Here is a 13,189-nt window from a genome sequence, read left to right on the forward strand (position 1 = left end):
GGGTCACGGGAAAGGCAGCATAACATATTCTCAGCCATGTGTGCCAGACTGCTAACAGGCAAGACTTCCATGTCCTCACCAAGAGGATGACTGACCATGCTCTCTTCCTCATCCTCCACCTCTTCCCTCTCCTCAGGCCATCTACGCTGAACAGACGGTATGACAATTGTGCACGTAGTACTGTCTATAGCGCAGGAAATTAGCTCCTTTTCTTCCTCTTCCTCCTCTTCCTCATTGTCACCGAATCCATGTTGGGATGAGAGGAGGCTGGGCTGTGTGGAATCACCCTGTATGGTTCCTTGTTCCATCTCATCGTACTCAGCCTGCAATGCCTCCTCTTTAATTGTGACCAGCGATCTTTTCAGAAGACAGAGAAGTGGGATGGTGACGCTAATTATGGCACCATTGTCACTCACCATTTTGGTGGAGTCCTCAAAGTTTTGGAGGATGGCACAGATGTCAGACATCCATGCTCACTCCTGAGGTCTTATGGGTGGAGGCTGACCTGCATAACGAAGGATGTTTTGAAGTTGGTACTCAACAACTTTTCTGTGCTGCTCAGAAATCATTCCTAACATATGCAACGTTGAGTTCTAATGCGTGGGGGCATCGCAGATCAGTCGGTGAGCTAGAAGCTGCAAACGCTGCTGAGGCACGGCTAGGGCGGCGGAATCTGTAGCTGGCATTCTAAAATGTGCACACACATGACGTACTTTTACAAGCAGATACCGGTACATTTTGAGAAACCGTTGAACCGCCAGGTTCAGCACATGGGCCAGGAATGGTACATATGTGAGCTCGCCTCGCTTCAGAGCCACCACCAGGTTCTGGCCATTGTAACACACGACCATACCTGGCTGTAGGTTCAGAGGTGACAGCCAAAGATCTGCCTGCTCTTTTAGGGCTGTCAACAAATCTTCAGCGGTGTGCAGTTTGTCACCTAAGCATATTAGCTTCAGCACAGCCTGTTGCCGCTTGGCCAATGCAGTGCTGCAGTGCTTCTAGCTTGCGACTGATGTGGTCATTTTGGAGATAAAGGCTGAAGAGGAGGAGGTGGAGGTTCAGGAGCTGTAGAATATGGGGGCAACCCTGATTGACCCAGGGCCTGCAATCCTTGGCATAGGGAGGATGTGTTCCGTCCCAAGGTCCGACTGGGTCCCGGCTTCCACTATATTAACCCAGTGTGCCATCAGTGAGATGTACCATCCCTGCCCACAAACACTTGTCCACCTGTCCGTGGTTAGATGGACCTTCCCAGTAACTGCGTTGTTGAGGGCACGGCTAATGTTGTGGGACACGTGCTTGTCTAATGCGAGGATGGCAAATGGAGAAATAGTGGCGACTGGGGACCGAGTATCAAGGGATGGCCACCGCCATCAGGTTGCGGAAAGCTTACGTCTCCATGAGCCTAAAAGGCAACATTTCGAGTGCAAGAACCAATATCTTGTGGCAGCCGCTATCAGGTTGCGAAAAGCTTCCGTCTCCACAAAAAGACAACATTCTGAGAGCAAGCATTTGCAAAATGTGTGAGTTTAGTAGTGTGGCCAGTGGGGGTGTAAGCTGCCTATTTGCGCTTCTGTTCCAAGGACTGGGCATTGCTACACACTATCCCCTCTTGCCAGACTTGAAGCTGGCCGGGCGAGAGGCCAGAAACTATAAATGGAAAAGTGAACAGCTCTTTGGAGTGTCTAAGTGTGGGATCAGTTGTCTCCTGGCACTCAGCATATTGAAAGGAAGGAGGACAAGGAAGAGGAATATGCGGTCCAAACTCACGGCTACTAAGACTTGACCATGGTGGCAGGGTGGTGGTGGCAAAGTGACTGGAAGCATTATCTGCTATCCAACCAACAACCTTTTCACACTGCTCTGGGTTTAATAGTGGTGCGCTGCAGTCCCCTAGCATTTGGGACTGGAAGGTCAGACAACAAGATGTGGGTGCTTGTTGTGGCACAATTTCAGCTTGCCCACGGCCTCGGCATGCACCATCACCATCACGTCCACTTCTCCGTCCCTTGCCATGAGCCTTGCCCATTTTAAATGGAGGATAATATTTTACATAGTCCCTACAAATGGCTGGATTTGTACCGCAGTTATATGGGATTCGTCTGAAGGACACCCACGATTTTAAAAACCGGCATCGCAGTTTCCTATTATTGGCAGCGACTATGTGTGAATAGCTTCACTGACAGACTGCTGGCTAACTGCAAAAGGAGGATAATATTTTGCACAATCCCTACAAATGTCTGGATTTGTACTGCAGTTATATGGGAAACGTCTGACAGACGCCCACGGTTTTAAATACCAGCCTTGTAGTTTCCTATTATTGGCAGCGACCACGTGTAAATAGCTTCACCAACATTCTGCTGTCTAACTGTAAAAAGAGGAAAATATTTTGCATGATCTTTACAAATGGCTGGATTTGTACCACCGTTATATGGGATATGTCTGACGAACGCCCACGGTTTTAAATACTGGCCTTGTAGTTTACAGGGTTAAATGGAGGACATTATCTTCCACGCTCACTACAAGTGGCTGAATTTGGAGCGAACTTATATGTGATCCGTGTGACAGACAAACCACAGTTTTAAATAGCTGGCCTGTAGGTAACTATTTTTAACAGCAAACTGGTGTCAATAACTTTGCTGACACACTGCAACAAAACTTTAATGGAAGCCAGAAATGGCAACATTTTCAGTGAACTTATATTTGATACGTGTGACGGACAAACCGCAGTTTTAAATAGCTGGCCTGTAGGTAACTAATTTTAATAGCAAACTGGTGTGATTAACTTTGCTGACACACTGAAACAAAATTTTAAGGGAGGCCAGAAATGGCAGCAAACTTATATGTGATCCGTGTGACGGACAAACCACAATTTTAAATAGCTGGCCTGTAGGTAACTATTTTGAACAGCAAACTGGTGTCAATAACTTTGCTGACACACTGAAACAAAATTTTAAGGGAGGCCAGAAATGGCAGAATTTTCAGTGAACTTATATGTGATACGTGTGACGGACAAACCACTGTTTTAAATAGCTGGACTGTAGGTAACTATTTTTAACAGTAAACTGGTGTCAATAACTTCGCTGACACACTGAAAATTTTTTTTAATGGAGACCAGAAATGGCAGAATTTTCAGCGAACTTATATGTGACCCGTGTGATGGACAAACCACAGTTTTAAATAGCTGGCCTGTAGGTAACTAATTTTAACAGCAAACTGGTGTGATTAACTTCGCTGACACACTGGAACAAAATTTTAAAGAAGGCCAGAAATGGCAGCAAGCTTATATGTGATCCGTGTGACGGACAAACCACAGTTTTAAATAGCTGGCCTGTAGGCAACTATTTTTAACAGCGACCTCATGTCAATAACTTTGCTGACACACTGCAACAAAATTTTAATGGTGGCCAGAAATTGCTGAATTTTCAGCGAACTTATATGTGATCCGTGTGACGGACAAACCACCGTTTTAAATAGCTGGCTTGTAGGTAACTATTTTGAACAGCAAACTGGTGTCAATAACTTTGCTGATACACTGCCACAAAATTTTAATAGAGACCAGAAATGGCTGAATTTTCAGTGAACTTATATGTAATCCGTGTGATGGATAAACCACAGTTTTAAATAGCTGGCCTGTAGGTAACTATTTTTAACAGTAAACTGGTGTCAATAACTTCGCTGACACACTGAAACAAAATTTTAAGGGAGGCCAGAAATGGCAGAATTTTCAGTGCTATTACATGTGATCCGTTTGACAGACAAACTACAGTTTTGAATAGCTGGCCTGTAGGTAATTATTCTTAACAGCGACCTCATGTCAATAACTTCGCTGACACACTGCAAGAAAATTTCAATGGAGGCCAGAAATGGCAGAATTTTAAGCACAATTATATGTGATCCGTGTGACGGACAAACCACAGTTTTAAATATCTGGCCTATAGGCAACTATTTTTAACATCGACCTCATGTCAATTGCTTCACTGACACACTGAAAAAGTTTTTAATGGAGGCCAGAAATGGCAGTATTTTCTGTGTAATTATATGTGATCCGTGTGGTGGACAAACCACAGTTTTAAATAGCTGGACTTTTAGCACTGTAATATGGAAAGAACCTGGCTGTATTCTGCAGTTCCAACAAGCAAATGGCGCAGAAAAACAGTGTTCTCTTGATTGATTTTTAAGCAAATAATCAGGATTAAGATCTCAAAAAAATTTATTCCAGGCCCATGATACCTGGGGCTATTTCTACAAATATCTGTAAAAGCACCAGCAGACAGAACTGGAATAGACCCTCTTGCTATATGCACTGAAGTCTGCTATATACCCTGCCAGCCTGCCTAGCACTGATATCTCTGCAGCTGGATTACTCCTCAGAAGGACTGTTAGTTGAGATAGATATGTAGAGAATCTTGTGGAATACCTACACTAACTAATAATCAAATCTCTCCCTAGCTCAGCATCACCTCTCCCTACACTGCCTGATTGCAGAGTAGACTGACGAGCACGGCGGTTCCAGATGTGATATAGACCTGGTGATGTTGTGCGGCCAGCCAATCACAGTAAAGCCACAATCAACATGGCTGCGGCATTACAGTGTGAGACAGACAATCTCTGCATGTTGATAGGCACTCTAAAGAGCGCTAAACATGCAGGGAGGGGAACCGAGCATCCGCCTGAGCTTCTCGGAAGTATTCGGCAAGGTCCAAGCATCTCGAGCACTGAGATGCTCGGGCGAGTATGCTCGCTCATCACTAGCAAACATATTTTATGCTTCTCTCTGAGCTCTGCTGTATTGCAACAATATTGCACCCCTGTCTGCCTGTGATATGGAAGCTGAGAGGAACCTGCAGATGTGTCAGGTATAATCACACACAGCTCTGCAGTGAGATCAGGAGAGCAGAGAGCAGCCATTACACATCACATTGGTGACTCCCTGTTCATGTAAAATAAGCTCTGAAGGCTGAGTTATCTTCCAGGCAGTGTCATCCCTAAAGCCTGGAAGAAGTCATCTATATAACTACATAAAAAATCCAGAAAATCACATTGTATGATTTTTACATAATTAATTAGCATTTATTTTATTGCATGAAATAAGTATTTGATACAATAGAAAAACAGAACTTAAAGAAGTTGTCCACTACTTTATATGAACCCCCCAATGTATCCCCCCGGGGCCCAGAAGTGTTTTTGTAAATACCTTGCAGTGCCTTTTCTGCCTCTAAGCGGTGCTATTGCTGGGCGCTCAGAGGCATAACGTGACCCATCACTGATGTCACGTGAAGTGAGGCAAGACATCAGTGATGCGCTCCCCGCAGTGAACGCTGGGCTGTGGGCGGGGTTACCCCGTGTGTCAAACCCAGCATCCACCGCGCGTTTTCCCAGTGAATGAGGAGAGGGAGAGTGCGCGGTGGATTCCGGGTGTGACGCGTGGGGTAACCCCGCCTACAACCCAGCAGCCACTGGTGGAACACGGAAGAGGGACCCTCAGCATCAGCCTGGACTTGTCGTGACATCAGCGAATGTCAGAGCCGGCTGCAGCCGGGGGTCACTTGATGCCTGTGAGCGGCAAGAGATAGCACCGCTCACAGGCAGAAAAGGCACCACAAGGTATTTAGAGAAACACTTATGGGCCCTGGGGCCTCATATAATTTTATATTGGGAGATCATATAAAGTAGTGGACACCCCCTTTAATATTTGGTACAGAAACCTTTTTTTCAATTACAGAGGTAAGACGTTTCCTGTAGTTCTTGATCAAGTTTGCACACAGTGCAGCAGGAATTTTTGCCCACTTCTCCAGATCTTTCATGTTTCAGGACTGTTGCTGGGCAACATTGAGTTTCAGTTTCCTCCAAATATTTACTATTAGGTTCAGGTTTGAATACTGGCTAGACCACCCCAAGACATTGAAATGCTTCTTATGGAGCCACTCCTTAGTTGTCCTGCCTGTGTCATTGTTATGCTGGAAGACCCAGCCATGACCCATCTTCAATGCTCTTACTGAGGGAAGGAGGTTTGTTGGCCAAAATCTTGTGATACATGACCCAATCACACAATATGGTGCAGTCGCCCTGTCCCCTTTGCAGAAAATCACCCCCAAAATATAATGTTTCTTCCACCATGCTTCACGGTTAGGATGGTGTTCTTGGGGTTGTACTCATCCTTCGTCTTCCTCCAAACATGGCGAGTGGAGTTGATACCAAAAAGGTCTATTGGTAGTGGCATTCAGCAAAGTTGATGCCAATTAGAACAACTGCCTACTGGTCACCATCTATGGGTGGCCCTGGTAGTCAAAGTTCATTCAACACATTTTAAAGATAGTGTACTCATCCTTCTTCTTCCTCCAAACACGGCGAATGGAGTTGATACCAAAAAATTTTATTTTGATCTCCTCTGACCACATGACTTTCTCCCATAATTCCTCTGGATCATCCAGATGGTCATTGGTGAAATTCAAATGGGCCGAGACATGTGCTGGCGTGAGCAGAGGGACCTTGCGTGCCCTGCAGGATTTTTATCCATGACGGTGTAGTGTGTTACAGTAATGTTTGAGACTGTGGTCCCAGCTCTCTTCAGGTCATTGACCAGGTTCTTCCGTGTAGTTCTGGGCTGATTGTTGACTTTTCTCAGAATCATACTTACCCCACGAGGCGAGATCTTACATGGAATCCCAGGCAGAGGAAGATTGACAGTCGTCTTGTTTTTCTTCTATTTTGTAATAATTGTGCCAACAGTTGTTGCCTTCTCACTAGTGATGAGCGAGCGTGCTCGCAACTGCTTTGTACTCACCTGAGCATCTCACTGCTTGAGATGCTCAGCGCTCCTCGATTATTTCCGGGATGCTCGGGTGGGAACTCTTGTCCCCTCACTGCATGTTTGGCGCTATTTAGATGAAATATACTTAGCCAAATATACTTAACGTCAGTCATCTGTGTTTTGTTGAACCTATTCACACTTGGTCGCTGATCAATACTATTCTACAAGGCCACAGCCTAAAACTGTGGTCATCATACGTGATCGCATATTACTGCAGTAATAATCATGACATTTTGTGGAGTGTGCCAAATATTCCACTTCATTTACAGTCAGCCATCCATGTTTTGTTGAACCTATTCACTCTTGGTCACTGACCAATTCTATACTACAAGGCCACAGCCTAAAACCGTGGTCATCACACCTGATCGCATATTACTGCGGTAATAATACAGACATTTTGTGGAGCATGCCAAATATACTCCATTTAAAGTCAGCCATCTGTGTTTTCTTGAACCTATTCACACTTGGTTGCTGACCAATACTATACTACAAGGCCACAGCCTAAAACTGTGGTCGTCACACGTGATAGGATATTACTGCGGTAAAAATCGTGACATTTTGTTGAGGGTGCCAAATATTCCACTTCATTTACAGTCAGCCATCTGTGTTTTGTTGAACCTATTCAAACTTGATCGCTGACCAGTACTATACTACAAGGCTGCAGCCAAAAACCATGGTAGTCACACGTGATCGCATATTACTGCAGTAATAATTATGACATTTTGTGGAGCGTGCCAAATATTCCACTCCATTTAAAGTCAGCCATCCATGTTTTGTTGAACCTATTCACACTTGGTCGCTGATCAATACTATTCTACAAGGCCACAGCCTAAAACTGTGGTCATCACAGGTGATCGCATATTACTGCAGTAATAATCATGACATTTTGTGGAGTGTGCCAAATATTCCACTTCATTTACAGTCAGCCATCCATGTTTTGTTGAACCTATTCACTCTTGGTCACTGACCAATTCTATACTACAAGGCCACAGCCTAAAACCGTGGTCATCACACCTGATCGCATATTACTGCAGTAATAATACAGACATTTTGTGGAGCGTGCCAAATATACTCCATTTAAAGTCAGCCATCTGTGTTTTCTTGAACCTATTCACACTTGGTTGCTGACCAATACTATACTACAAGGCCACAGCCTAAAACTGTGGTCGTCACACGTGATAGGATATTACTGTGGTAAAAATCGTGACATTTTGTGGAGCGTGCCAAATATTCCACTTCCTTTACAGTCAGCCATCTGTGTTTTGTTGAACCTATTCAAACTTGGTCGCTGACCAGTACTATACTACAAGGCCACAGCCTAAAACCATGGTAGTCACACGTGATCGCATATTACTGCAGCAATAATTATGACATTTTGTGGAGCGTGCCAAATATTCCACTCCATTTAAAGTCAGCCATCCATGTTTTGTTGAACCTATTCATACTTGGTCACTGACCAATTCTATACTACAAGGCCACCGCCTAAAACCGTGGTCATCACACCTGATCGCATATTACTGCAGTAATAATACAGACATTTTGTGGAGCGTGCCAAATATACTCCATTTAAAGTCAGCCATCTGTGTTTTCTTGAACCTATTCACACTTGGTTGCTGACCAATACTATACTACAAGGCCACAGCGCAAAACTGTGATCGTCACACGTGATAGGATATTACTGCGGTAAAAATTGTGACATTTTGTGGAGTGTGCCGAATATTCCACTTCATTTACAGTCAGCCATCTGTGTTTTGTTGAACCTATTCAAACTTGGTCGCTGACCAGTACTATACTACAAGGCCACAGCCTAAAACCATGGTAGTCACACGTGATCGCATATTACTGAGGTAATAATATAGACATTTTGTGGAGCAGGATAAATGTTACACTCAATTTAAAATGGTAAAGGCAGTGGCAAGGGACGGGGAAGTGGATGTGATGGTAGACACAGAGGCCGAGGCCGTGGGCAAGATTAAACTGTGCCTGTTGAGGGAGCACAACAAACACATCATGTCAAACTACATTCCTGTCCCAATTACTAGGGGGCCGAGGAACACTACTCTAGAAGCCAGAGCAATGTGAAAAGGTTGTTGGTTGGATAGCAGATAATGCTTCCAGTTTGCCATTACCACCACCACCCTGTCTTCCACACTGTCAAATCTCAGTAGCAGTGAGTCTGGACTAGTGTTGAGCCACCCCCGTAGTGTTCGAGTTCGGTTCGGTTCGTCGAACACCCGTGTGTTCGCCGAACTGTTCGTCGAACTGTTCGTCGAACACCTTCGAACACCATTAAAACCAATGGCAGGCAAACAGAAACACATAGAAACACATAGAAAACACCTTCAAAGGTGTCCAAAAGCTGACAAACTGCTCAGAAGACATAACTAACACATGGAAAAGTGACAAGTACATATAGTCATGCGAAAATAAAAGAGGTGGAGGAGTAAAAGGAGGGGGAGACACAGATATAGGCATGTCATGCCCTTCTAAAATCCAAAAAGTGAGAAGCCGACACGGCCAGTCCGCTCCTGCCCGTGCCACCTCCGTGTCGCCGGGTTTGTGCCAGAGCCGCGGGGAACCCTGATGGCCAGCCCCCCTCTCCCAATACTGGTGCCTGTCCGCTGGTGGGTCGAGCGAGCCCCCCTGTGGTGGAGGCAGCTCTAAGCTTTTTAATTTAAATTGTCTCTCTAATTTGAATGAATACACTTTAAATCCATTTACAAGGATCTATTGGAGGGCAAGTCTCATGCCAGCAGCCGCGTAATTCCAGCTCCAGTAGCGTCCACTAAAGCTGCTGCAGTTAAAAAGCTTTTATAAGGATCGAGCTCGGCTGTCCACCGCAAGGCATCCTACTGCCAGTCCCAGCCCCTATGCCTTGGGGTGCCTCCTGATGCTCTTCACTGAGTATCCCATGGTCCCGAAGCATTTCCTTTGAAAAAATTAAGTGTCTAAACTACAGGTGGTGTAGCTTGCTTAACAGCCGGGATAATCCGCTGACTAGCAGACACTGCTACTAGGCACAAAGTATTTCCTGGGCTAGATGCAGTTAAAAAATTGTAATTAGATACTCTCGTTGGATGCTGAGAAAGCATTCCATAGAGTCTCCTGGCACGCCATATATGATTCTCTTAAAAAGCTTGGGGTAGGGGTCTAGGGGACCCTTTTATAGCCAAAATCACGGCCCTGTATCACAATACGTCACCTAGGCTGAAGATAAATGGAACTGTAGCACCCTGAGGGCTCGGTTGCTACAGAGGTATTGCACCTCACCCAGAGGTGTGATATCTCACTCTCAGGTAAGGATGGAGTGTGGATCAGGACCCGACACCTGCATGCATTACACCACATAGCCATGGGGCAGGGCGACCAATATGCCTCTGAGATGGGCACGACAGTCCCTGTCCCTGGCTGGAGTGGGGGGAGGGAACACTGGGGAAGGGGAACCCTGTAGTGCAGGAGCAGGGAGGAAGCAGTTCCTGGGTGCATTGAGAAGGGAGTATAAAAGGTGGGCACCATCTTAGTTCAGTGCAGAGAAGTCTGAGCAGAAGTGGCAGGGAGCAGGGGCTCTGCATGAGCTCTGCTCCGGAGGCGGGCCTAGTAACAGAGGTCCAGGCCTGGAAGAGGGAGAAGGAAGGAAGAGGAGCGGAGAAGGCTCCAGGAACGAGGAATGAAGGGATCCCAGGGGTGCGGATGGGCGAGTCGCCACCGCACGCCCGAATCCACCTGCGTGGAGGGGTCAGGCCAAAGGGGGAGACCGGTCCCCGAAACTAGTGGAGGCAGGAAACGACCCTCAGCTAGAAACCGGAGGCTGTGACATTTTATGTGGCGAAGCCCCTCGCTACACCCGCTAGGAAGGCACCACATAGGGTCAGGGAAACTGGCGCCAAGTTTACCAAGAGGAGGCCCGAGGCAGCCGGACAGAAGGGTTGGTAAGAAAGGCCAGACAAAGGACACACAAAGGGGGTCCTGTGAAGCGCTCCAAAGTTATCTGGGAGTTGTCTGAGCCCCTCACCTGGTGAGCACAGTACGACGTGGGCAGCCGTTACCTGCAGACGTGGTCTGGATAATAAGAACTGTGAGTAAAGGCCCTGGACTGCATCACTGACTCCGTGTCGTTACTGCTGCTGCCCTGCACCATCACCCCCATCCTCCGCATACACTGCCCTGAGGCTATACTCCTCCCGTGGGGAGTTATACTACGCTCTGCTGCACCCACAGCACCAGCCTCAGCGGTCTGCCCTGCAGCGGCGGTTCACTCTGACCGCAATCCACGGGTGGCGTAGTCGGACATTTAAACATCAAAACCACATAAATAGTTCCGCCACTGGTTTGACCACCCTGAGCCACGGAACCGGGTCGCCGCCACGAAGACTACAACCACCAGCATCCACCAAAAAGGGTCCGGCTCCGGGTGTCCCAAGGCCCAGGGGGTGCATCAGAACATTTTCATCACCTTTCACAATCACCAATGGGACAAGGCAGGGATGTCCTCTGTCCCCTCTCTTATACATCCTAGTGACGGAGCACCTGCTCTCATCAATTCGCCATAACCCCAATATTAGGTGGATTGAGGTGGGAGGCACCGAGTACAAGTGCTCTCTATTTGCTGATGATGTCCTAGTATATATCACTCAATCACATATATCCATCCATGCTGTTATGGCTGAAATAGATCACTTTGTTACATGGTCAAATTTTAAAATCAATGCAGCGAAGTCTGAGGCCCTCGATGTCTCCCTCCCCAAATCCATATAGGATTCCATCCAGTCCAACTTTCCCTTTGCCTGGCCCTCACAGGGTATCAAATACTTAGGAATTCCTATTCATAGAGACCTCTCCCATCTATGTTATCTTAATTTTGGGCCCTTTATTGAACAACTCCATACAGACCACGGTTGGCAAGTTAGAACTGTAAGATTCACTACGTGAACCACTGGTGTTTTGTGGAAAAGCACATGTACACTGCGTTCCAAATTATTATGCAAAAAGTGTTTAGGAGTGATAAGGGAAGAATTTGTTTGTTTGTCAGTTAAACTCATTGATGGTGATGTGTGTCAGGGCTCTTTATATCACTGTAAGCAATTGCAGACACCTGTGCTAATTAGTTTGGCAGGTGTGTCCAATGAAAGGCAAGACTACTTAAGAAGGCTGTCTCACATTATTAAGCAGCCTACATTTTCTGCCAAAATGGGAAAGAAAAAGGATGTGTCGGCTGCTGAGAAGCAACAAATTGTGGAGTGTTTAGGTCAAGGCATGACTACAATCAACATTGTGCGATGATCAGGATGAAGTGTCTTGGCAATCAAGAAGTATGTAGCTGATTCACAGTACACACGTGTGCGTGCTGATAAGGGCAAATTGAGGACTCTTTCCTACAGGCAATTACGTCAGGTTGAAAGAGCAGCGGCAAAAAAGCCTTGTCATAGCAGCAGACAAGTTTTTGAAGCTGCTTGTGCCTCCAACGTCCCCCGAACAACAAAATGCAGGGTCCTTCAGAGGTTTGCAGCTGTGCATACGCCATCCTGTCGACCTCCTCTATCCACTTCACACAAGCAGAAACGGCTCCAGTGGGCCAAACATTACATGAAGACTGATTTCAAAACTGTTTTGTTCACGGATGAGTGCCGTGCAGCGCTCGATGGTCCAGATGGATGGAGTGGAGGATGGCTGGTTGATGGACACCCCACACAAACACGGCTACAGCGCCAACAAGGAGGAGGTAGAGTAATGTTTTGGGCTGGAATCATGGGGAGAGAGATTGTCGGCCCCTTTAGGATCCCTGAAGGCGCTAAAGATGAACTCCATAATGTATGTGGATTTTCTCAAACAGCACTTCCTGCCATGGTTCAAGAAGAAGAACCGTGTATTTCACAGCAAGATCATTTTTCTGCATGATAATGCACCATCTCATGCTGCACATAAAACATCTGCATCTCTGGCTGATATGGGCATAAAAGGGGACAAACTTATGGTGTGACCCCCATGCTCCCCTGACCTGTACCCCATTCAGAACCTTTGGAGCATCATTAAAAGGAGTGTCTATGATGGCGGGAGGCAGTTCACATCTAAGCAACAGCTCTGGGAGGGTATTCTGTCCTCATGCAAAACAATTGAAGCAGAAACCATCCAAAACCTGACAAATTCAATGGACGAGAGAGTTCAGAAGCTCCTTTCGAACAAGGGGTCCTATGTGAAAATGTAACATCACCTAGAATAAAGTTTTGAGTTGAAAACTGTTTGATTTCAGTTTCTAACAACCTGCTAATGCTTATAATTTCAAAAATGACCATTTTTTTGGTCTTTATTAAAATGAAAAGGTTGATCGAAAAGTTTGGGGGATCTAAGAGTGTGGCAACCCAGTAGTCATGATTA

The sequence above is a fragment of the Phyllobates terribilis genome, unplaced genomic scaffold (assembly GCF_046119375.1).
Source record: "Phyllobates terribilis strain yellow unplaced genomic scaffold, ASM4611937v1 Scaffold_4__5_contigs__length_816908805, whole genome shotgun sequence".
Taxonomy (NCBI): domain Eukaryota; kingdom Metazoa; phylum Chordata; class Amphibia; order Anura; family Dendrobatidae; genus Phyllobates; species Phyllobates terribilis.